Genomic DNA, 27,907 nt, shown 5'->3' on the forward strand with positions numbered 1-27,907 from the left:
CGTAATATACTTGCCAAACTGGTTTTATGTTTACGAGCAACTGAACTACGATAACAGCTGAAGGCTGCTACTGGTGTTCACCATGTTACGTTACATTCTCGCCAGATTGGTTTTGTTGTTAGTATTTAGTTTCCGTCAGACAACCCTAGTTATCGGTTTCGGACCCTGGAGCTGTATCGAATTGTCAGGGTTAATACTGGTTCATTTGCTGTTACGTCATTTAGGGGATTGGGATATCTGTGGTCGTCAGCCCCATGGTCTAGTGAGTATGGAAATGACCTGAAAACCTATGTCTTTACGCCAACGAAAGCAAGCATGGGATTGAATTGAATTAGGCAAGCACAGCCAACGTTTTACTTCAAACGAATAATGGACATGTTATACAAATAAATAAATTAAACGTACATACATTTCGTGCCTCCTGCCGGGCTGTGTGGCTCAGAAGGTTGAGGTGCTGGTCCTTTGACTCCAACCTCGCAGGTTCGAACTTGGCCCAGTCCGGTAGTTTTTGAATGTGCTCAAATACGTCACACTCGTGCCGGTAGATTTAGTGGCACGTAAATAGAACCTCTGCGGGACTAAATTCCGGCACCTCATCCTCTCCGAAAACCGTAAACGTAACGCAAATACCATTATTATTATTATTATTATTATTATTATTATTATTATTATTATTATTATTATTATTATTATTATTATTATTGACTATTCGCCAATAATGTCTGCCTAGAAAATACTTCTCATCGTTTATAACTATGGATCTCGACAGTTGTATAATGTCCTAATTATGATGATTTTCAAAATTGGCTTTAAGTCGCACCTACACAGATATGTCTTATGGCGACGATGGGACAGAAAAGGTGCAGAAGTGAGAAGGAAGCGTTCGTGACCTAAATGAGGTTAACTCCAGCATTTTCCTGATGTGAAAATGGGAAACCACGGAGAACCATCTTCAGGGCTGTCGACAGTGGAGTTCGAACCCAGTATCTCCCCACTGAAAGTTCACAATTTCGCGCCCCTAACCGCACGACCGACGTATTCCAAGCTCTAATGCCGGGTTGAGTACCTCGGACGATAGAGCGCTGGTATTCTGATCCCATCTTGGCAGGTTCGATGGAGGCTCAATTCGGGGGTATTTGAAGGTGCTGAAATACGCCAGTTTCGTGTCTGTAGATTTACTTGCATTAAAAAAGTCCTGCGGTACAACATTCCAGCGCCTCGGGGTCTCCAAAACCCGCCAAAGTAGTTATTGGGACGTAAAAAATTACATTATTATTTCGTGCTTGCAAACGAAAAGCATATGTGTAATGGTAAAATAAAGCAAAATAAAAGTGGCCAGTCTGAGTTGCTCAGACGTTTAAAGCACTGGTTTCTTGTTTCCAACTTAGCAGGCTCGATCTTGGGTCCGTCCGATGGCATTCGAAGGTGCTCGTCAGCCTCGTGTCGGTAGATTTACTGGCACGTAAAAGTAACTCCTGCGGGACTAAATCACAGCGCCTCCAGGAACAGTATGAGTAGTTAGTGGGACGTAAAGCAAATAACATTACCGTTATTATTATTATTATTATTATTATTATTATTATTATTATTATTATTATTCACCTGTTCATACTTTCGTCTTATTCCTCTTTTTACTCTCCTTTTAAGTCGTATACTTGTTATTCATATTTGATGTTTTGTTATTAATATTATTGTTATTTTTATAAAATTATTATTTTTATTATTTAGTTTATTTCGTTTATTTATAACATCTCTTTAGCTTCATGTGACACAATACTTTTTTGGTCTTTAATTCACCTTTTGTGTCGTGTCCCGGTGTACGTCTGACCTGTGCTTCAAGACAGTGCTGCAAGATCTGTGTTCGTTTCCCCAGCCCGGGTGTGTTTCGTTTCTCATGTGACAGAGTTACATCTTACGTTCTGTTACATGTTTATGTTTGGCCTTGTGATACATCGCCTTTAATCTGCTCTGCAGCCTTTAAAAGTGTAGCATGGTCAATGACCTCAGTGCTTGTTTTGTTCACATATCTGGACTAAGAACTCGTCTCACTCGGCACAGCAAGTTCAAGGCCAACCACTTCTATCTGTTTGTTTGTTTATTTATTTATTTACCCAGGTATGTATGTCAACATTGTACTATGTCAACATCGTACCATGAAAACGTACTCAATAAACGGGGTGTTTGGGGGTCTCTGTCCTGGGTGGTGTGTTTTGCGGGCCTCCTCTGGGGTCCGTGTTGTTGCTGCGGTTATCTCTCTGCGCGTTCAGGTATTTACTAACATGTTCAATTCAATTTATTGTATGTACAAGACATACGTCCAACTTGAATTATTTCATCCTCACAACTCTACTTCCTTACTCCATGGCCCAAGAGCTACACGTATAGCTGACGGCCCACCCACCCCTCTACGAGTGTGGGAATGAAATAACTAATTTGATTGAATTGTTTTCATATTTCAGTAGTGATGAATATAAAACAAGCATTTTTTGAATTTTTATACGTGTTAATGATGATGATTGCTGTTTTAAGGTCGTCGGCCCTTAAAAACGCAAAGTGTCTTCTGTTTTAACTCGTAGTGAATAAGAAACAAAATATAAATTTCTCGAACACACGTAAAGAATCAAAAACCGAGCTCGATAGCTGCAGTCACTTAAGTGCGGCCAGTATCCAGTATTCGGGAGATAGTAGGTTCGAACCCCACTGTCGGCAGCCCTGAATATGGTTTTCCGTGGATTCCCATTTTCACACCAGGCAAATGGTGGGGCTGTACCTTAATTAAGGCATGGCCGCTTCCTTCCCACACCTAGCCCTTTCCTGTCCCATCGTCGCCATAAGACGTATCTGTGTCGGTGCGACGTAAAGCAAGTAGCAAAAAAAAAAAAAAAAAACACATGCAGTGTAGGATTGAGCAACTGCCGAAATGCGTTCAAGGTCAATGTCTAGCGTTTTAACAAGCACGTCTTCCGCACTCGCGCACTGAAACTCTCGATTTATAATTTTTGTTACCGGTACATCAATTTCCCTGCTCGGATTTATGAGAATATCGACCTATCGAGACTCAAAATACTAAGGCGATACTGTACTGTACTCCCAAGGCATTACGTTGCAGAAATGGCGTAACATCTGACATACCAAAGTAAAACTCGTAGCAATTGTTCAAAGTGATCACCCTGGGCTTCCCTGCACGCTTCACTTCTCCGAATCCAGTTGCGACGCATTCGAGCCAAGACACCAGGGTTGTGTCCGGCTCGTTGGCTGAACGGTCAGCGTACTGGCCTTCCGTTCAGAGGGTCCCGGGTTCGATTCCCGGCCGGGTCGGGTTTTTAACCTTAACTGGTTAATTCCAATGGCACGGGGGCTGAGTGTATGTGTTGTCTTCATCATCATTTCATCCTCATCACGACGCGCAGGTCGCCTACGAGAGTCAAATGGAAAGACCTGCACCTGGCGAGCCGAACTCGTCCTGGAATATCCCGGCACTAAAAGCCATACGACATTTCATTTCATTTCATTTCACTTCATTTCATTTCATTTCATTTCACCAGGGTTGTTCAGAATATCCTCTGCTGCTTAAACAATACGTTCACGGAAGTCGTCCGAAGTGGTTACTTCAGTTCGATATACTTTGTGTTTCATGTTCCCCCAGACATTAAAGTCCATTGGAATAACGTCTGGAGATCTGGCTGGCCAATTGATAGTTCCACATCGTCCTGTCCACCGTTGAGGAAATGTCTGCACCATCGTGTAAAATCCACGTGGTTCTGCGTAGTCGAAGCGACACGTCCTCTGAAAGCTCAAGTAACGTACTGTATCTACAGGAGCAAGGTAACATTAATAAAAAGATGATTAGTCCACGTAACCGACTTCCTACTACACCCATCCAGGTATTAATTCATAACCGGTGCTGGAAATTGCCTTCTCCTACTGAATGGGGACGTTCCACAGCCCATGAGTGGGATATAGTGGGTTCGAACTCCTCTGTCGGCAGCCCTAAAGACGGTTTTCCGTTGTTTGCCATGTTCACACCAGGCAAATGCTGGTGCTGTTAATTAAGTAAGGCCACGGTTGCTTCTTCACGATCCTAGCCCTTTCCTGTCCCGTCGTCACCGTAATATCTATCTGTGTCATGGCGACGTACATCAACTCATAAGAAAATGGTAATCACCTGTCAAAGACACTGCACCCGTTGAATATGGTCAGGATGCACTCGCTCTTCATGCAGTGCCCTACGTATGGTCCAAGTTGGTACACCAACGGCACGTGTTATACTACGCGTACGGCGCCCGGGATCATCGTTTACTATTGTTAGGATGCCCGGCTCCATGGCAAAACGGTTAGCGTGCTGGCCTTTGGTTACAGGGGTCCCGGGTTCGATTCCCGGCAGGGTCGGTATTTGAACCATCATGGTTATTTTCCCTGGCATGGGGCTGGGTGTATGTGTTGTCTTCATCCTCATTTGATTATCATCAAGATGCGCAGGTCACCTAAGGGAGTCAAACCAAAAGACATGCACCTAGCCATCCGAACCCGTCCTGGGATCTCCCGGCACTAATATCCATACGCCATTTCATTTCCATTGTCAGGATGTCTTCTTCCGCGTCTAGAATTACACGTGGCCGTTTAGGCCATCGCTTCTGAAAGCGTGATGTAACACAACCTGCATCGCGAATACGCTGCAGTACAGCAAGTATCGTTGCTGGATTCGGCACCCGTCTGTTGGAAAGCCTTTTCCGATTTTCCGATAGATTCATTGAGGGCGACCCGTGTTCTGTTCTGCCACACGATACACTAGCAGCATATCATGGTATTCGTGGTATTCATACACTGGCATTATTCAAATTCTACTACTACGAAGTAACTCGCGTACTAGTACGGACGATAATTCGCCTCTCTGACAGCTGTTATTCAGGTCAAGGTCAGACAGACAGCTCATACCTCTAGTCCGGTGGTTTCATGTAGGGGCGGGAACCCGTCCCACCACACCCCCGTCGCTAGAAACAGCAGACGACCGACCGGCCCGTGACAGGTCTAGTGAATTTGTCAAACTGCTTACGTGAAATATTCTCCCACAGTGTGATTTCAATACCATGGATTCTTGGGAGACCAACTCGCCGTATGCAGAAACACCCCGTGCTGACGTGTACGTAAATAAAGTTTCTTACGTCAACGAAAGAATGCGTGGGATAGGATTTCCAAGTGAGTAGTATCAGAACTGAATTGTCAAAGCACATCGAACGTTTTGCTTCATACCAATAAGGGACATGTTATAAAAATAAATAAATTAAACGTACTTCCTTTTCGTGCTTCCAAACGAAAAGAACTTGTTTAATGGTAAATTAAAGCATTCTGCTTTTGCAGTGCCTATTAAACGTATCAAAATAAACGTTGCCAGGTTGAGTGGCTCAGACGGTTCAAGCTCTGGTTTCATGAACTTAGCAGGCTCGATCCTGGCTCAGTCCGCTGGTATTTGAAGGTGCTCAAATACGTCCACTTCTGATCGGTTGAATTACAGGCACCTTAAAGAATACCCGTGGGCAAAATTCCGAAACCGCGCGTCTCCATTGGCACGTAAACATTTATTATTACTATTATTATTATTATTATTATTATTATTATTATTATTATTATTATTATTATTATTATTATTATTATTATTATTATTATTATACTGAGCGAGTTGGCCGTGTGATTAGGAGCGCGCGGCTGTCAGCTTGCATTCGTCGTAAAGCCACCTACCAATATTATAATAAAAACTGTGTTAGTCCATTATTACTAACTATTACGAAAATAAAAGTTAAACGCCCCACTCAAACTTCGTACCTGGTAATCTGTCAGAAAACACTAAAGAAAATAGTGAACTTTTAACAAGTCCGAATTATTATTAATCTTATAATTGCGGACATGTCTCCGGAATTACCGAAACATGTACTTACAAATTGTTTTACGTCGCACCGACACAAATAGGTCTTACGGCGACGATGGGAGAGAAAAGGGATACAAGTGGGAAGGAAGCGTTCGAGGCCTTAATAAAGGTACAGTCCCAGTATTTCCCTGATGTGAAAATGGGAAATTACGGAAAACCATCTTCCCGGCTGCCGACAGCGGAGTTCGAATCCACTATCACCAAAATGCAAGCTCACAGCTGCGCGCCCCTAACCACACGACCAACTTATTCCAACCTCTAATGCCGGACTGAGTAGCTCGGACGATAGAGCGCTGGTCTTCTGATCCCACCTTGGCAGGTTCGATGGCGGCTCAGTTCGGTGGTATTTGAAGGTGCTCAAATAAGCCAGTCTCGTGTCTGTAGATTTACTTGCATTAAAAAACACTGCGGTAAAAAATTCTGGCATTTCAGCGTCTCCGAAAACCGTGAAAATTAGTTAGTGGAACGTAAAGACATTATTATTATTAGTAGTAGTAGTAATATTATTATGATTACGGAAGTTCTAATTAAGCGGGTCCATTACAGTCATCACTTTACCTATCGACACTTACTGTCCAGTAATAAGCCTTCTGTCCGCCTCTGTGGTATAGTGGTTAGTGTGATTAGCTGCCACCCCCCGAAGGCCCGGGTTCGATTTCGAGCTCTGACACGAAATTTGAAAAGGGGTACGAAAGTTGGAACGGGGCCCATTATGCCTCGGGAGGTCAAATGAGTAGAGGTGGTTCGATTCGCACCTCAGCCATCCTGAAAGTGGTTTCCCGTAGTTTTCCACTTCTCCAGGCAAATGCTGCGATGGTACCTAGCTTAAGGCCACGGCTGCTTCCTTCCCTCCTCCTTTTCTATCCCTTCCCATCCCCCCGCAAGGCTCCTGTTCATCCTAGCAGGTGGGGCCGCTTGGGCGATGTACTGGTCATTCTCCCCAGTTGTATCTCCGACCCAATGTCTCACGCTCGAGGACACTGCCCTTGAGGCGGTAGAGGTGGGATCCCTTGCTGAGTCCCAGCGAAAACCAACCCTGGAGGGTAAAAATATTAGGAAAAGGAAGAATAAGCCTTATATTACAAATGCCCGGCGGCAATTCCACAGTACCGGTAGCTCTTTTTCCTTCGAGCAATGTTCGCGATGGATGAAACTACGGTTTTTGAAATTTGTCTCATTAATAACAATTTCACTGAATACTTATAGCCTTTTCTTTCAGTGTCCACCGTCCTTTCATTGACCTGAAAAGTTTATGAATAAGCATGGACAACTCGCATTGTCTATTGTCAGAAGTTCATCGTAGACTGTCGCAATAACAGCACAGAAATGTTGCGCCCATTTATCATTACTTATTAATTATTTCCTTTAATTTTGTCAGCTTGGATCACTGAGTAATGCCAATGACGTCTTATAAATCACACACAACTACACAACACTTGATTCGCATGCATGTGCTGGTACGGATCTTCGACGTCACTGCAAGAATTCCGTGTACTTTTCAAACAGACTACCCTAGACCTGTTTTCGAGTACGGCAAGTGGCCAGGCACGTGAGTCAACCTCTCCTACTTGCCAAGCCTTTAGGGGAAGTGCACAACAACATGTGTTGGCCTGCGATAAGAAACAGGTTCAACAAGCCCTATACTCTGCTACTGTACTTCCACTACGCGTGGACAGAATGACGTAACCGGCGCATCCTGCTACGGCCGTTCAAAACAAATTAGGTCCTGAAATATTTGGCTCTGTTATTGGCAAACTAATAGGACAAGGTAAAAAGTACATAGCATATATTGTGAGATGTATTTTTCTTTGCCGACTAGCTTCATATCTGCACGTATACCCCTAACACCCTGTATATCTACTCAATTTTTCTTCGGTATAAAATATATGCTAAAAGATATGTTTCTTACAAAAATGATTCCATGGAAGATGTGGAGATAATATAACATGGATGGTACAGTCTTGAATGTTCCAGCCCGATTATTATACACCTCAGCGGGAGATTTCTCAACGCTTCATCAGAAATGAGCACCCTGACACCCAAAATCTTATCTGAGAAACTAAGCACCACCGGGAGTGTGAGTTTAGGGTTGTATGAAGTCTGATTGAGCTTAGTTGGACGACGAAGGAAGTGGTGTTGAATTTGGGTAAGGTTTTATTGTACTTAAAATAGCTTGTCTCTAGGGCATTAGAACTAACACCTCTTCGTTCGTAGACCCTACCAACAATATAGTTTGTGGCAACATTAACCTGTTCTTGAATTATAGCCGCTGGTGTCTCTTTAGGTGAACTAATGGCTTATTGTTTTATAGCCTGGAAATTATTACTTCTAGGTCTACCCCCTCCTCCGATTTTGATGTGACTTTATACACTTTATACACTTGAAGATTATCAATTGAATTAGTATCACATGTAACGTTAAGAGCATCGCGAAGAGAATATCTCCAGTAAATTCGGTTACCATTTCTTTATTTTAAGCCTAAATTTTGAGTCATAATTATTATGAACTGGAATTATTTTGACTCTTTCTGGTGCTCCTGTAAACGTGGCCATACTATCTGAAATACGTATTCGAGAATTTCTCAATTCATTATGAAGGAAATCAGCCCATTGCCACAACATTATATTCTTTCCTGTGCACATTCACACAGGAAAATTTTGTTGTAGGATGTTAGAAATAATTTTCACATAGACATTTTAATTATTAGATATTACTTACATTTAGATGTATAATTATTACATATTTTTGCCCATTCGATGTATGATCATCAGACTGAAATTTTTAGACAAGTATTACGCTTAGACATTTTCCCATAAACAATATTCACGCTTATATATTCTGCTTAACAGACTTACCTACATTACACTAATTGACCTGGAAGTTTTATTATTATTGCTGACACATTCCGTTAAATTCAACAATGACTTTGAAGAGATAATAATTTGTAAACGATATGCTTTGTCTTCTTGGCAGCCACCTCATCGGGAAGTTGTACTAATAATTAATAATACATAGAGAACGAAAGTGACATATTTCGTGACATATTGTCATATCATTAGTGTGGTCTCAAATATCGTTCTAAACATCGCCTGGAGTTGAAGATCAAGGTTACAGTGTTATAATTGTGGATGTTATATTATGTTCATAGCTACTAAATTTTGAAGCACACTACAGACTTTCAGTGTTTTGGCTTTATTTTATAACTTCCCAAATTATAGGTTTGCCAGTAGGACAAAGTAAACTTCATTTTTCAATACAAAAGCTACCATAACTGTGTATCGTGTTATATAAAATACTATGTAGTAAATCATATGAGTATGGAATAACAAATTATTTTCACATACAGTACAAAAAGGAATTAGTAGCACAAAGTACGTACACGATGTTATTGACTGTATAAAAGGTTTCTTAAAATTGATGATGAGCTGCGGATGGCAGCTATAGCTATATTTGTCAACAGATGTTTTATCTAAACCTAATGAAGTCCAAAACTGCGATAAGAATTGAGGAATTGTTCCCCGGACTGCCACAATCCAGCCTGGGACTGATACACAGTATTTTGCAGTCCATATCTTTCTTTATAACACGAGACTGTAGGGTTTTTAAATGCTTTTCTTCTCTAAATCCACTTTTTCCGGTTGACCATAATGAGACTGAAATCGCTCCGTTGGATGAATGATCATTCCGTTCCTGTCTTCCTGTTTAAATGAAATGGTTTCTATTCGTCTGATGCTTCCATTTCCCACCAATCCGGACACTTCCTCGCAGACCACATTGCCTCGTTCTTGGAGGGTGCCGGCCATCTTGAGTCGAATCTTGTGGTGTCAACTATTCCTTAAAACATCTTCGAACGGACAAGCACCCAGGACATGGGCAGGTGTTTCGTGCTTTCTGTGGCAACGCCGACAGAGGGTGTTGTTCTGGGACCTGCCCGGTAGGGAGCGAACTGCAACAACGTTAGCAGTCATCTTGATTGCTTTGCGCCATTCTGAACATGACTGACCATGACGATCCGATAGCCACTTATTAGTTGGTGTGTATTCCTTAAATAATGTGACACTCTTACCCTTATGGGACAATTCACTCCAGTGCAAAAATTCACGTTCTCGCAATTCGGTACTAACCTTCCTGGTATCAGGAAATTGAGTGCGACTGTTGATGATTAGGTCAGTCGCTTCAATGTCAATTGATGCAAGCAGTCATAACGCTATGCTTTAAGGTCCCTTGTGCCATTTATATTAGGGTTGTTCTCTCTGCTCAAAACCTGACAGATGTTTATATGTTCGAGCTTCCCAAGAGGTGCAGAAGGGACCAACGCGCTTGTATTTCCTTGCCGTGTGTATTATATACTCTGGCGTATCGGTCGGTATTTGTGGGACTCCTTTCAGAGTGCTTTCTATTGTCTTATCTTCATCGGATATAAACTTTTGTGGACGTTTATGCATATGTATTGCCTGAAATGGATATCTAAGTGTTGGAGTGATTGAACAGTTTAGAATTTGAAATTTACGGTCTACTTGCAGCAAGGGTGAGTCAACACGCAATTCTTGTCAGTTCAGCTGCTATTTGCACACCGTCGCCGATGATTACCGTGTCATCTGCGAAACTTGTGATCGTCAGTCTTTGTTCTCCTTTGATTAGAGGGAAACCATACTGGCTAGCTATATTTTCGTCAGATAGTTCTACAATAATGTGATCTGTTACTAAATTATACAGAGCAGGAGATACTGGAAGACATTACAATACACCAGGTTTAAATTGGATGGGATCAGTTTCCTGGTTTCGTTTTTCATTCCGCGTACTATTATCTTCTTTTAAATTCATAATAAGATTGGTCAATTCTTCGGGAATATTTGTTGAATCAAGAGTCTTCCTTAGATGGAGGTGCCCCACATTTTTGAAAGCATTTCTGATGTCCAAAAATACTACGCAGGCGTCATGTTTGTTCACTTTAGCCGAACGTAAAACCGCCTCTAATATTGACGTATTTAGATGTGTACGTGGGGAATTATTGAATCCCCTCTGGTTCTGATTGAAACTAATATATTGACGAAACAATTGGTCTAGTAATCTTTCAATTACCCTCCGAATTATGCTACAGATGGTTACTGGGCGCCATTTAGCTGGGTAATCATTGTCTCCTCCTTCGTGAACGAGAACTGTCCCAGCTTGTTTCATAGCGGACGGTACAAAGCCGGTTTGCAGCATTCTAGTACCAATAAACGAAATGATTTCATAGGCAATTCCGTTCTTAATTGTCCGTACAGTGATGTGATTGGGACCACTGGTCGTTCTTTACTGAAATTCTTTTTATTGCAGCATTTACCGCTTCTTTGGAAATAACGTCGTTAAAATTTCGTTTTGCTCGATAAGTTCAGTTTCGTTAACTTTCGAAGGGTACTTCGGTCTCACATTTTCATTGTCTTGGAAAAGAGGCTGGAAAAATACGCACGTAAGCAAGTTCTGTCTAGGGTGCATAAATATGCTTCACATCCACTGTCTGAATAGCCTTCCTACGTTGATTGTAATACTGGAACTGAGTTAACTGCTACAAATATTCGCCCTTTCGCGTCTCTTTGTCTCTCTTGTTGGCTCTTTCTGGATTGGATCTGGTTTTATATGATCGCTGACCAAACACATCACGTTTTCTTTTTCTGGCTTTGTAATATTTCTGTGCAGGATGTTTAGGACGAGGGAGAAGATGTATCGCTGTGGCGAGGAACGACAGAAAGTTACTTACTAATGTATCAAAGACATCATCATTCATATCCGAGGTGAATTTTGTTTTCCAGTTACTTAGTTCCCTACTGAATTTACTATCGAGGTTCGATGTAACTGCTTGTTCATTGGAGTTTTTGTGATGCTTTAATCCTTATGTTCAATGCTGATACCGTCTACGTCCGTCCTTTGTATCCCTCTGGGCAGTTCGTGTTGGCCTACTGTACTTCATTTCACAAGAGATTAATCCTGATGAAAACAAATAGGCGGAGCACCTTGCGTTTGCACGTGGACATTAACATACTTCGTTGGAGAAGCAACCGTCGGAGTTACTCGACTGTATGCGAACTTGAAGGAAAGCAGTACGTCGCATTAATATTTTATTTTATTTCGTTACATTTAGAGAGTTTGGAAGAGTACGTAATATGTATATTTTTACATACATATACATATACATATACATATACATATACATATACATATACATATGATTGTTCATAAAATAGTGATTAAATAAGGAGAAATGAAGGTACAAGGCGTGCTGTAATACAGGAAGTCTTCCCGTGGTGGGGGAAAGTCGGAAACTGAACAGCGTGAAGATAAGGTGTTGGGCCTTCCAGCAGTCAGTGAGCCGTTGCCGACTTAACTTTTTTCCCACTAAATCTAGCTTATTTAATCCAACGTTTAGAGGCAAAAGAACAATATTCCCGCTGTAGCTTTTCCAGCTAAATCTAGCTTAATTCATTCAACGAACCTCATGGGATATCCCCCTGTGTGTGGAGGCGGTAGACTAACACATACGGTATCCCCTGCATGTCGTAAGAGGCGAGCGAAAGGGACCCCAGGGGCTCTGAACTTCGGAGCGTGGGTTGGCGACCACGGGACACTTAGCCGAGTCCTGGCATTACTTCCAATTACTTTTGGCAGGCTCCTCACTTTCATCTATCCTATCTGACCTCCCTTGGTCAACTCTTTTTCTTTTCCGACCCCGACGGTACTGGGTATTGAAGCCTAGGGAGTTTTTCAGTTTCACGCCCTTCGTGGCCCTTGTCTCTTTTGGCCGATGTCTTCATTTTTTAAATTGTCGAACCCCTTCCGTTTTTTCTCTCTGATTAGTCTTTTATAGAAAATGGTTGACTAGTTGTACATCCTCTTGAAACAATAATCACCATCACCGGGTGAGTTGGCCGTGCGGTTAGGAGCACGCAGCTATGAGCTTGCATCCGGGAGACAGTGGGTTCGAACCTCACTGTCGGCAGCCCTGAAGATGGTTTTCCGTGGTTTCCCATTTTCACACCAGGCAAATGCTGGTGCTGTACTTTAATTAAGGCCACGGCCGCTTCCTTCCCATTCTTAGACCTTTCCTGTCCCATCGTCGCCATAAGACCTATGTGTGTCGGGGCGACGTAAAGCATATAGAAAAAAAAAATCACTATCATCACTACCACCTGTCAGGACTTGGTCAGAGTACATAATTAAATACCCATGGTTTACGGTTATTCTAATTTGTTCATTGTACAGAACAAGAAACAATTTCATTCTCTAGCCGGTGAGCAGTGCTATAAATATTTGGCTTACTTTTTATTTTTTTCTGGTTCTGATGTAGGTTTTCTAGCTTATTTTGGACGATGATCTAGCTTATTAAGTGGAAATTTGGTTGGCAACACTGTCAGTGAGTCAGTACTCACAGTGAGAGAAATGGAGCAATAGGTAGGACCATCGCATGTAGTGAAGCTCAAAAGAGCAAAACAGCTCAGAAGTGACCATAGTGAATGTGTTCAATAAACTAAGTGAACAGAATCCAGGTGTAGTCGTTTATTCAGATAGGTAAGGTAAGGGTGTATTCTGCCCGAAGGCAAGTCCGAACCTCCGCAGAGGTGTGCCTGACCCGGAGTTTACGTACGGTAGGGTGGACAGTTCCTTTTCGCTCCTCCATTCCCCCCACCAACAGCGAGTGGCAACCCATCGAAATCTTGACCACGCCTAAAGTTGGTTAACTTCAGAGATCTCGCCGTTGGCATAATAATAATAATAATAATAATAATAATAATAATAATAATAATAATAATAATAATAATAATAATAATAATAATAATAATAATAACGTTTCAAGGGGTCATATGTCAGTGTCAACGATTCTGTTTCATATGGTGTTCTCTAATCAATAAATGATATGTAGGTATGTATTTGCTAGTGTTACGAATAGTCCCTATATTTTTTTTACAAATTTCATATGGCTAATTTCACTCTGTAGCATAAAACATACACAAGCATTTCCGTTCATCGTAAGTGTTTTTACTTAGGTATTAAACAGTTAATTCCGACAATTGATTCAAGAGTGCAGATTAGATTATTTCTAAGAATACACTCTATTTTTTAAACATCCCGGCTCCCTGGCAGAATGGTCAGCTTCGGAGCCTTTAGTTCAAAGGAATACATCCCTCTAGGTAGGGTTTGCCTCAGGAAGGGCACCTGGACATACAAAATGTCCAACTACACACGTGTGACACAGATTGCACCGGACACCCCACCAAGATGTGGGAAAAGTTGAAGAACTTGAAGAAGAAGATACAGTATTTTCAAAATCACTCTTCACACACTGAGCTGACATTTAAGTTTCCGATCTATATTTAGTGGATACTCAATTGTTTTCATTGAAGGAAATGTCCTTATATTATGTTACCATATGGCTCGTTACAGCCGGCAATTAACGTGATGTTTTAAAATACCGTCTCTGCATATCTTCATGTATGTCTCTCTCTGAGCAGAAAGTTAATTAGTTGTGTACAATTGTAGTAGCAGAAGCTTCCAAGAAACGTTGGCACAACATGCCAGGACAGTACTTGCAATACTGGGTACGTGGCCCTTCCTTTAGTACCGTACCGACACTATAATAGCCGGCCTGGGTAGCTCATGTGGTAGAGCGTTGGCTTGCAGACCTGAAATTCGCGAGTTCGGACTCGGCTCAGTCCAGTGGTATATGAAGGTATTCAAACACGTCAGCCTCGTGTCGGTAGATTTACCGCTCCGTAAAAAACTCGAGTGGGACAAGATTTCAGGCACGCCGGCATCTCCAAAAGCCGTAAAAGTAGTTAGCGGGGCGTAAAAAAATAACGTAATCATAGACATAATAATAATAATAATAATAATAATAATAATAATAATAATAATAATAACATACATTACATACATTATCATTATAGACTGTTATGCATTTCAGCGTTCAGTCTGCAAGCCCCCGAGGTGGTAATAATAATAATAATAATAATAATAATAATAATAATAATAATAATAATAATAATAATAATAACAATAATAGTAATAATAATTTCATGTGGCTGTTGCTAGCCTGCTGCAGCTCTTGTGAGGCAGACCCTCCGACGAGGGTAGGAGGCATGTTCCGTACGTGCGAAACTGCGTGTGTTCTTTGTAGTAGAAGATAGCATTTGGTGTGATGTGGGGAAATGCACAGACTTAGGGGATAAGGCAAAGACCGGGTCCCCGAGACAGGGGAATTAACTGTTTCACGTTAAAATCTCCGACCCAGCCGTCAATCGAGCGTGGGGCCGTCTGAAGCGAAGGCGACTACACTGATCATTCAGCTACAGACCCGGATGCCGACACTACCATTTACATATATACGTAAATACGAACTGCTACGTTTGAAAAATGGCATCTATATCATGAATGAGCCCCAGTGGCTCATGCGGCAGCGCACCGGCCCCTCACCGCTGGGTTTCGTACTTGAAATCCCCGTCACTCCATGTGAGATTTGTGCTGGACAAAGTTGAGGCGGGACAGGTTCTTCTCCGGGTACTCCGATTTTACCTGTCATATTTCATTCCAGGAAAACTCTCGAATAGCATTTCATTTCATCTGGCATTCATTAATCATTGCCCCAGAGAAGTACGACAGGCTTTGGCAGCAGGCACAATTCCTCTGCTCGCCGCTTGATAAGGGCTTCATTCATTCATTCATTCGATTCCTGACCCCGTCGAATGTCTGGAAACAAGCTGTGGGTTTTCATCTATATCATGAATCTAGCTGTTCATCATAACTCAAGAAGTAATTGCAAGTGCAAAGTAACCTATAATCACGTTGGCAAAAGATCTGCGGAGGTCGACGCCACAAACAAATATTTAAAAAAACCAGCCTGAAGTCATTATATATCGAGTGAAAACAATAATAACTATAAAAAATCACAGGAATGGAACCAGCTTTTGGAAGGTTAGGCTTTGTGCGTGTATGGTTCTGTTCCAGTGATTTTTAGATTTGTGGCCGTGAAAGTTTCCTTTGGAACTGATCATTATGTCCCCATGCAATTCTCTCGCCCTCAAAGTCCAAATTCTTTACTTTCTTCAATTAGCTTTACGTCGCACCGACACAGGTAGGTCTTATGGCGACGACGGGATAGGGAAGAGCTAGGAGTGAGAAGGAAGCGGCCGTGGCCACATTTAAAATACAGCCCCAGCATCTTCCTGGTGTGAATATGGGAAACCACGGCAAACCTTCTTCAGGGCTACCGACAGTGGGGTTACAACCCACTATCTCCCGGTTACAAGCTGATAGCTACCTGACCACTTCCTTGGATTTACTATTCTGTGGGTAGATAGTCTATTGTTTCCATTCACTTACCATTTTCTTCTATAAAACCCTCCTTCATTTCCCTAATATCTCCTGTGTGATCAGGAACGTAACGTTAGAGCTTGCAGGGCCTAAATTTCAGGCGGGCCCGGACCTTTAAGGTGCCCTGAGACTCCTTGCTAAAAAATAAATATTTAATAATATAAACATTATGAAAGTAATATGTAATTCTGGTGGATTTTTATGATGATGATGATGTTTGTTGTTTGAAGAGGCCTAACAGCTAGGTCATCGGCCCCTCTGGTTGATTTTCATTAATAACTTGATAAATTAGGCGAGTCAGTAAACACTAGGACTGCACCTCGTGCAGTGTGGGCGCGTGATGTAATATATTAATCTGTGCATTTTCTAAGCAATAACATTTGAGTGCATGACTCATTCACACATGCGGAACATGAGTTCAGTTCTTTTTGGAAGGCTTATAATAGACCGATCCTCCCACGTACACGCGTCCTGTAAGGCTGTCAGGGAACGGAGATTGGTAATTTTAGTTTAATTTCCCTGTGATGTTATTGATGAGTTGATGACAACTTTTGGATGTTCTGACCAGGACGGCATGAACACTAAACTTACATGTAATTATAAAAGCAATTATATATTTTTATTTGAAATTTTACAATAATGAATAATCCCTCTGTTTATATAAATTGACAGTATGTTGCATTACTTCTTCCTGCTGTAAATCAATTTGTATTAGTTATTTGTAGGTATGCGGTCGCTTGGTATCACGACACTTCGGGGCTGTTACACCATGGAGTTTGGATATATTGATAGATATTACATTTTATTTGAGGGAGCCCAAATTTTAATTTTTGCAGGCGGGCCCGTATAACATTCTTTACGTCGCTGTGTATGATCTGTTCTTAGCATGATATGGGCACGTCCTTCTCTTGAACATTTTAATATCCATAAGTAAACACATGACGTTAGTGCCCAGATGGGACTTGATCTACAAAGCGACCGCTGCTCTGTCCGAAGGCTTGCAGTTTACGCGGTAATGTGCGGTCAGTTTAACTATCCTAAATCGTTCTAATTCGCATTGGTAACGTTGTCAAACCGACGAAGCACTACACAGTACGGAAATACGTCCTCGTACCCTTCCACATTTTAATTGCCGGGAAAATTCTTTCTTGATGGGAAGTAAATTAGATGAAGTACACCTCCTGCATTGTAATGATATCAACTGGAAATTTTACTGTTGACACAACAGATATCGTCTTCCAGACGTTCGCCGTACACAAATTACCTATCGGGCTGCCTCATGATTTAACGTGATTCATCATCCAAATCACATTCTTCTCGTTGTTCACTGTGAAGTGATAGCACAGCTTTCTTGATGGTAGTGGTCATTTCTTTCCCTTTCAATTCGAAGAAAAACGGAATTATGAGTCCTGGTGGTACTACTATTACTACTACTCAGTGTTTTCATTACTTCCCAGGGCAGAAGATTTGTATTGGAGAAGAAGATTTGTGGTGAAGATGAGAGACTTGGTGGCTGTGGCCATTACTACGAACTGTCCCGGTATTCGCCTTAGTGCAGAATGGAAAACCACGGAAAACAATTCTCAGGATAGCCGACGGTGGGTATCAGCACTTCTCCGTCACACGAATGCAGAAGCGTAGGACCACCACTGCTGCTCTGCTTGGTTCGTCGTTCGGAACGGAGAGCTGTCGTGGTATCTTGTAGGCCGAAGCGCACTCTTCAATCACCGACCTCCTAGTGATAACGCATGCACATCATCTTAAGCAGCGTTTAGAATTTAAAGGAGAAAAGTTGCATTTATAGAAAACGAAAATTGTGATGAACATTGGAGAGGGTCTCTTCTTTCACAATCTTAGTTCGAATTGATAATAATTTCGCCCATTTATACACACCACATAGTTACACAAGTCACAAGACAGACATTGTTGGCATTGAGAAAACATGGTTTATCATCAAGTCGTCCTAAACTTCTTACAAGGCGCAACAACAACAACAAAAAGTATTGATCATCTCTATGACATAGGTAAATAAATATGTTCCCGTTACCTATTTACTTTTTCCTGTTATGGGATTATATTACGATTTTTTTGTGCTTCTGGATCTGAAGACATTCCACCAACTCTTCTTCGTTCTGACCTTTTTCCAATTACTTGCGGTCAGCACTTCTTGCAGATGTAGCCAAATGTTACGTTCTTTTACCTTTCCTGACGCCAAATTAATACAGAATGATATATTCACCATTGCATGCTGCATGCGTGATGTGTTATATTTGTTTATGAAGACGAACACAAACACTCACCACGCGAGCAAAGTGAGTTAATTAGAATAAGCAAAAAAATCCCCGACCAGGCCGAGAATCGATCATGGGACTCTCTAAAACGAAGACCACTACGTTGATCATTCACCCTGAGAGCTGAACATTTTTATTTTTAGGTCACTGAAATATTTTAACTCCTTCATAATTATAGAAATAGAAATTTCCGATCTTCAAATTGAATATAATAATAATAATAATAATAATAATAATAATAATAATAATAATAATAATAATAATAATAACAATAATTTATTCCGTCAATAATGCGTTTTATTGATAAGGGTTAGATGTAGAACCGTCAACTTGTTCCAGCGTGTGCATTCGTAATTTTGCCTGTCTTATATAGTGGCCGGTGTTTGTATAACTGCATAATCTGCTATTGAATCGTTAACCTTGTAAGCAGATTCCAGTGCTCGCTATTCATCTTCCTGCGTCACTTCCAGTACACGTGATTATATTTCTTTACTAAATCATATTTTAGCATCTACTGTAACAAGTAAAGACGTGCGTTTGTATCCAGTAATTATACGTTCCTAAAAAGTGATTATTAAAAGCTTTCCACACTGAACCAAGGCATCCTGTTTTATTCCAAGTATTGAGTATTATAGTGGTTGACGCGCAGCTGTTAATCACTCGCATTCCTTGGGTGGATGTTCAGCATACTGAACTTCGGTTCAGAGGGCTCCCGGTTTGATACCCAGCTGGGTCCGTAATTTTTACTGCGTATGGTTAATTCGTCCAGCTCAAAGATTGGGTGTTTGTACCCAAATCAAAACACTTCTCTTCGTGTACGCTCAATAAACACACTACAAACTACCAAAGGAATGCGCAAGAGTAAATACACCCCCTACATAGATTCAGAATCATGAACGGAATCTGGCCGTGAAACTGGTCCAAATCCATCTCAACTAGCGATCCGAATGAATGAGAAAAAACCAGGAAGAAGGGGATGTATGACTATGAATAAATTCTAGAAAACGCAGACTGACCAGGGAACACATACATGTGTTACATTCGGATCCGGTTGAAATTTGGTAGCAATATTCGTGGGAGGCAGTAGAATGCTAAGGTGAAAACTGCATGTGCCCAGCGCATGTTTAAACACCAAAATTGAACAAATAAATAGTCGTAAAATTAAAAATGCCGAGGGAGTGTCTGGGTGTGGCGGAGAGGTAGGGAGGAGCGAAGCAGCGGACGTGAGTCAACCAGGCTGTGTCGAGCCGCGCCAGCAGCCAGGCAGCGTATAGTTAGCGCGTTCCCCTTAACTTCCCGATCAGATGTGCAAAACGTAAATATGAAAACAGCACATGAAACAAGTGCGCAAAGGACGATGTTTAAACAACGATGCCAATAAGGTTTGAAAAAATTCACGCCCGAGTTCTTGTTACTCGTTGTAATGAGTGAAATAGTGTTTGTTTACCAAAAAAGTGGTCAAGGCACAGATACTGTGTGCACCATGCACATCTTACAGCGCTGTCGCTTTCACAACTATTACATTGAGTATCAGTAGGCTCTTCTTTGAAACAATAATCGACTGGATTAACAAATTGTGAAGGTTTATTTTTAACATAGCCACATTTTTACTGACTAAATTGCCACATGCTACGAAAGCGCGGAGAGGAGAACTGGTTGTGCGTCAAAGATTGCACTTTTAAAAGGTTGTTCCTTACGTTAATGTCTAACGAGTTTAACAAAATTAAATCGTACAACATACGAATAAATTGCTTCCAAATGCGGAAGCCCAGAACATCTAACGGCTGGGTAAGTCCAGTGGCTCCTTTTGGAATTGTTTGAACATTAATGATGTTCTTACTCCCAACTTTAGCATTTAAAATATGTTCTTTTTACTGTCCAGTCCACGAATCGAGAACTAAAACACTGTACTCTGGTACAATAAACATCCCGTAACCATTTCTGTACAATTTTTTTAGTCAGTTTTCCAGACTTTGAAGGCAAAGTGTACACATTTGGTGCGGTAAATAGTTTTCTCTCTATACTAGGTCCAAATTTGCCATTTTTTTTCTTTCATCACCACTAGCAACTTCGGCAGGAGTTGTCCATCTGCCGAAATTATTGGCTGTATTGTGTAGCTATGAGTTAGCGAATTCATAAATTGTGCTTCCGCTAATACGACTTTTTCTCCTCGTTCATTATGGGTCCTGCCAGAATGGAACTCTCCATGAAAACCTGACTGATCAGTATTAAACAATCACTCGGGGCGGTGACTTCCTATTAATTGCTACACTTCTTCCACAAACAGTGTCGCGTTGCAATTAGTATCTTGTTGTTCAAATTGGTGATTTTTAGATATGAATTTTCAATTCTTTCTTCATTCAATTTTAAATTTCTTTTTAAAACTCATTACCTAGGAATGAGACGCTCGAAAAGGGTCGTAGCTAACTAGACGAGCGTATTTTAAGGCCCATTTTTTAACATTTATATCGTGAACAATTTTGTTTCGTTGTCTACTTTCCTTGAACTTCTGATAAGTCTTCTTCGTAACAATTTTTTTTTCTCCCATTGCGCCCCCGTTTCCCAATTGTTGCTCCCACCTGTAAAGCACTTCCCGGCACTTTAATTTACGAAACCTGTGTTTCACTGATGAGAAGCTCCTCTGTTTTTCACATTTGTGTCGCCAACATTTGACGACCTTCTTCTTATAAGTTATTGGGTTTAGGCATCGTTCAGCCGTTGTTGTGGATGCAGGGTTGGGAGCAACGTTTTCGGAGACGAGTTCAAATATCGGTGTTTCGATATTGTCTTTCTCGAAATCAAAGTCATCATCTGACATATATAATGTGCCATCCAGTTCGACTGTCACATCGGTATCCAAAACCCTCTCGGCAATTAGACCTGTAAAACGGAGACATGAACGCAATTCCTGCGAACGCTTGTTTTTCTCTTAAAAGTAAATATATATAAATAGATTAATCTACTTACGATATAATTCAAATCCCAAATTCCTTTCATCTTCAGAAAATGGGGTTTCTCTTTTGTCACACTCTGCAAAACAATTCTGAAGGCACACTACTACATTCCACGGATTGAATGACTTCTGTAGTGAGAGTTTTGGTGTATCTAGGAGTAAAAAATAAATTATTACCATACAAGGTTAAAGTAAATACACAGTCACCATTCATGAAAGTGACTTAAGAACGTCAGATTTTACCTGTCATTGTAAGAACATTGTCTCATCGGACGACAAATCAATGTGCACCTCTTGATCTGCTTTGACGTTTCTAATCGGGAAGATACGACGTATGTGCGAACTGCGGTGCAGTGAAGAAGATTGGCCGGGGGTGGGCATTATTCGACTCGAGCGAGCAGCCCGACCTTACGCTGCCTGACTGCTGGCGCAGCTCGACACAGCCCGGCTGGCTCACGTTCACTGCTTCGCTCCTCCCTACCTCTCCGCCACACCCGGATACTCCCGCGGCACTTTGAAATTTACGACTATTTATTTGTTCAATGTTGGTGTTCAAACTTGCGCTGGGCACATGCAGGTTTCACCTTAGCATTCTACAGCCTCCCACAAATATTCCTATCCAATTTCAACCGACCCGAGTGTAACACATGTATGTGTTCCCTCGTCAGTCCCTTTCGGAATTATACCGAAATACGAAGATCCTTCATTCCTCATTCTGATATTTGAGGAAGTATTGTACTGGATTTACCTATGTTGCGTAGAACATAGTAGTCAACAGTACCGTGACTTACATAGATCTTGATAGGCCTACTAATTGTATAGTGAAGTTCGTGATACAATCTAAGCAGTAGAATGTCTCGTCCAACATTATGCATCAGTGCTTGTCATTGAGGTGGTGTCTGTTAGATCATCAGCGCAGAGTCTGGTAGGATCCTGAAGTAGCACCACCAAAGGATATGCAGTTACAGGAAAATCGCCAAAAACCAATGGCAGTACCAAAATGATGCGTACAAATAAATAAATAAATAAGGTCTGAGACAGTTCGCCTTTGATTTCCTCACTGGACCAAACAGTGCTATGTTACTTTAAGGTTAATAATAATAATAATAATAATAATAATGATAATAATAATAATAATAATGATAATAATAATAATAATAATAATAATAATAAAAATAATATTTTTCATCCAAATGAATATTGCTGCGGATTTCGGAGACACCAAATTGTCGTAAATTTGTTCTGAATTAGACTTGCAGTCAACACTTACCACACCCACAACATAGGTTCCTTTACTTGCCAGTAAATCTATCGACATAAGGCTAGTGCATTCAACCTGAACTGAGATCCATCCCGACAACCTAGGCTCAGAAAGAAAGAACGTTTACAAATTACTTGAAATGAAATTTTGTTCATTGGCCACACGACGCTTTCCCTCACATAACACGAGAACCAAGGGAACCTGTTTGTCGCTCTATAAATCTCACATATTATTCAATAATATTTTGCTATAGATATTCGTTGCTGTATATTTAATAGAGCAGGCCCGACAGATTAATGAATGCTATATTCTTCAAACAGAGTATGAAATGTTAACATGCAGTCAACAATAAGGTAATACGTCACAAGATTTTTAACGCATATTCCTTTCAATTCGATTCATTTTCTTGGAAGGATGTTAAGATAATATGGATTCATCAGGATACAAATATCACCAATAAAAATGTCACTTAACTACAGTAAAGTAAACAGTGTAAGCTAATGATGACTTCAAAACGGATCATGGACAGGAGATGTTCGTTGGAAATTATAATCTACCGAATCGTACACAGAAATTTTATTTAAGAAAGCGTAGGTGTTACCCACTGAAGAAGAAGCGCCCTAGAAGCGAATAAAGATGAGATATGGAGAAGAGCTGGAAATAAACAACTAAAACGTTCAAAATTCCTTCAGTTATACGTCTCACTGCTTCTCACGACTGTTGTACAAATCGTTTGTGGAAGTTTGTGGCTTCGTTTGCTGCAATTTACCCTATCCGTCTTCTAGTCAAAACGCCAGAGAGTCAAAGTGTGATGAATTGTGCCATTTAAATGATGGCGAAGTAATTATTTGGTTTTGGAATTAGATTTTGTTTTCCTCAAGAATACGTTTGGTCCGTCAACTTGGTCTAGCGTGTGCATTCGTAACGTTGCGTGTCTTAGATTGTAGTTGGTGTTTGTAAAACTGAAAATCTCCATTGAATCGTTAATCCTATAGATATCTAAAAATCTTGTAAAATATACATTTCAAGATATATGGCAAGGGTAGATACAGAGTTAGTCATCATCATATTTGTATTCGCGTGGAACATTCAAATCAACCTCTTCGATGGTTATGACATACAGTAAATAGTCAACCGCACCATATCACTTTATGGTACGTTTGCCTGTTCTGAAGACGTCACGTTCCTAGCGATTTCTTGTATAAATTGTGAACTGTTACTCTTCAACATCATGTGTTGTGACCACTACGTAAACTTTTCCCTATTCCGGTAGTTGGCATCTCATGCATCTGCATATGTGAAAGCTTTTCTTTTCTGCCCCGTCTTTTTGGGGTATCTTTCTGGTTGGTTGGGTGGAGAGTTTTTATTTCAGAATATGGAAACCGTGGATTTCCAAGTCATCTTTGTGGCGTATAAAAGATATTTTAACAGATTCAAGATATCTTTGTACGATTATCGCCCTTTCGAGAATGTTAACTGCCTATATATCTCGGCATTTCGAGAATGTTAATTGCCTATGTATTTGAGGTTTTTATTTTTATTTAAACTTCTCTTGGTCTGATAATTGCTACATCCCATGCTCGGCATGGTTGGGTTAGAGAGGCTTCTCTCACTATACGTATTTAAAATTTATTTGTGTATTAATTTTGATTTTACACGCTTCTTTCGGTATTTTCCTTTACCGATCCGCTATGTTTGTTTTGAAAACAGAAGGTGACACGGATGCATGTGTGTGTGTATGGGATCATTTGATGTGTGCTGTCCGAGACCTTTCACTCGTATCACTTCTTTAAAATACCGCTTGAGCTCATGGTCTATTATTATATCGCTTGTTCTGTATATTTCATGTCCAGCACATTTACGTGGTATGAATACAAGCTAAGAATGCGATGGACTGCATTCTGTGTGTTTTGGATGGAGTCACTCCGTCTCCCTATGATGGACCACTTTCTGGTACTTATTGTCTATTTGAGCTCAAGAGCGGCTGTTTATTTAGTTATGTGCTGTGTGGCTGACGTTCATATGCATCCGGTCTGTGCGTCCCCTTTGTCGGTGTTCTAAACGCGATTGTCTCTGTGTGGACGAAGGTGGTTCTGACCTTTGAATCCGTGGTACATTTATGTTTAATTTCATTACTTACTACTCATTATGCATTGCCGTCATTGGTTTTCTTTACCTATTTTCTAGTTAATTGTTTTTATTCTTGACGGGATGCCTTTATATTTTATCTATGTTTATTTGACGTGCAACCATGGTAACCTCCCATTTTCCCCTTTCTCTTTGCTTTAATTTTATGAGCTCGTTGCATCCTTCCCTCTTCTCGCGTTTTAAGCTCTTTAACTCAATGACCATTTATTGTCGGGGGATAGGTTTTTTGTTTATTCAGGTGCTATTGCTGTGGCCTTGATGTCTTATCTTTTCGACTAGAACGGAGAATGTTGCCATAGAGTTCTGTTTCTCCTTTAACTTGGACCTGATATGCATAAAAGAAATACTTTGAACCCACCTGAATTTAGGTTTCTCATTTAATTGAGGCAGATGCCAAGCCATTATGACTGAGTTTTTATCAGGACTTATATTACGGTAAGAGAGAGAGAGAGAAAGAAAGAGAAGGTGTGATAAACCCTGAATCCTATGCATTTTGATTAAGGGCCACGCACAATTAATATAAACTATTGGATCATTTGACCTTCTTGTCTTACCTACGTCGCCCTATGTGGCCTTGTGTCTTTTCTTCTTAATAAACTTATGTTTTTGTCCTTATTTCTGTTCTATTTTAATTTATTTGTGTCTCTTACATGTGTATTATTTGTCTAAGAGGCCCTTGTCCAATCCTTGACAGTCTTTGCAAGTTTAGACAAAATACGCTGCATTCTCAGTTGTAGTACAATAGTCTACTAGGTATTCTAAGTCATCAATCGACCCTACCCGTGTTGCAAAACGAATCCTTTCTCACGAGCAACACATACATAAGAATAATGCCGTTCAGAAAATTATTCCTACTAGACAGTAGTTCCAATTGACTACAACACATCACACTACCAAAAAAACAAGAGACACACACAATAGTGATTTCTTAGGCAGGGATATTTATGACCTGTAGTCGTTAGAAACATTTCTTACCTGGACGTGATATTCAGGTCCAATTCCTTAAGGTATTTAAGGTAAGAGAGAGAGAAGGTGTTATAAACCGTGAATCCTACTGTACTAGGTCATTTACGAATTTGAATATAACATAAAACCTTTCGATCCAATAAAGTAAGGAATGATACCCCTATTAACACACAAATAATTAATATAACAACACCTTTAATTAATCTACGTACTATATATTAAATCTATATATATAAAATAAGAGTTCTGTCTGTACATTGCTCAGAATTTGAAAAGAATGCTATTTTTGTATCGGTCATGTTCACAATAACAAGAAAATGCATTTTTTACATTTCCGTAATTTCTGTCTGTCTGTCTGTCTGTATGTATGTACACGCATCACGAGAAAACGGTTGAAGAGAATTTAATGAAAATCGGAATGTAAAGTCGGGTGATGAACCGCTACAATCCAGGCTATAAATTATTTTAATCACGCTGAGTGAAATGGTAGTTTAGGGGAAGCCTGAAATTTAATTCTCAAATATTTATGTTATCTGTGGTCGTGTCTTAATGAAAATCGGTAGACAAACATGTGAAATAAGTCGCTACAATATAGGCTATATACGCTGAGAAACATGGTAGTTTAGGGGTAGGCCTAAAATTTAATTGTCAGATAATTATTGTATCAGTGGTCGTATCTTCACGAAAATTGGTGTGCGAAGTCGGGGAATAGGTCGCTATAATCTAGGCTATCAATAATGTTATGCACATTGAGTGAAATGGTAGTTTAGGGGAAGGCCTGAAATGTAATCTATATATATAAAATAAGAGTTTTGTCTGTACATTGCTCAGAATTTGAAAAGAATGCTATTTTTGTATCGGTCATGTTCACAATAACAAGAAAATGCATTTTTTACATTTCCGTAATTTCTGTCTGTCTGTCTGTCTGTCTGTCTGTCTGTCTGTATGTATGTACACGCATCACGAGAAAACGGCTGAAGAGAATTTAATGAAAATCGGAATGTACAGTCGGATGTTGAACCGCTACAATCTAGGCCATAAATTATTTTAATCGCACTGAGCGAAATAGTAGTTTAGGGAAGGCCTGAAATTTAATTCTCAAATATTTATGTTATTAGTGGTCGTGTCTTAATGAAAATCGGTAGACAAAGATGGGAAATAAGTCGCCACAATATAGGCTATCGCCTCTGTGGTGTAGTGGTTAGCGTGATTAGCTGCCACCCCCGGAGGTCCGGGTTCGATTCCCGGCTCTGCCACGAAATTTGAAAAGTGGTACGAGGGCTGGAACGGGGTCCACTCAGCCTCGGGAGGTCAACTGAGTAGAGGTGGGTTCGATTCCCACCTCAGCCATCCTGGAAGTGGTTTTCCGTGGTTTCCCACTTCTCCTCCAGGCGAATGCCGGGATGGTACCTAACTTAAGGCCACGGCCGCTTCCTTCCCTCTTCCTTGCCTATCCCTTCCAATCTTCCCATCCCTCCACAAGGCCCCTGTTCAGCTTAGCAGGTGAGGCCGCCTGGGCGAGGTACTGGTCATACTCCCCAGTTGTATCCCCCGACCAAGAGTCTGAAGCTCCAGGACACTGCCCTTGAGGCGGTAGAGGTGGGATCCCTCGCTAAGTCCGAGGGAAAAACCGAACCTGGAGGGTAAACAGATGATGATGATGATGAATATAGGCTATACACGCTGAGAATAATGGTAGTTTAGGGGAAGGCCTAAAATTTAATTGTCAAATATTTATTGTATTAGAGGTCTTATCTTCACGAAAATTAGTATGCAAAGTCGGGGAATAGGTCGCTATAATCTAGGCTATCAATAATGTTATTCACACTGAGTGAAATGGTAGTTTAGGGGAAGGCCTGAAATGTAATCTATATACAGAGTGAAGCGAAATTCGCGCACTCGGGCGTCGCAGTGCGACTCCCTACATGCCTGCAATAAAAAATGTCTTTCACAAAAGTTCTTCCTGCGAGTATATCAGGCAGAGAAAGGACGTTGAATAGTGGCAATCTGGCAACACTGTA

This window comes from Anabrus simplex, chromosome 2, assembly GCF_040414725.1.
Source record: "Anabrus simplex isolate iqAnaSimp1 chromosome 2, ASM4041472v1, whole genome shotgun sequence".
In the NCBI taxonomy this organism is placed as follows: Eukaryota; Metazoa; Arthropoda; class Insecta; order Orthoptera; family Tettigoniidae; genus Anabrus; species Anabrus simplex.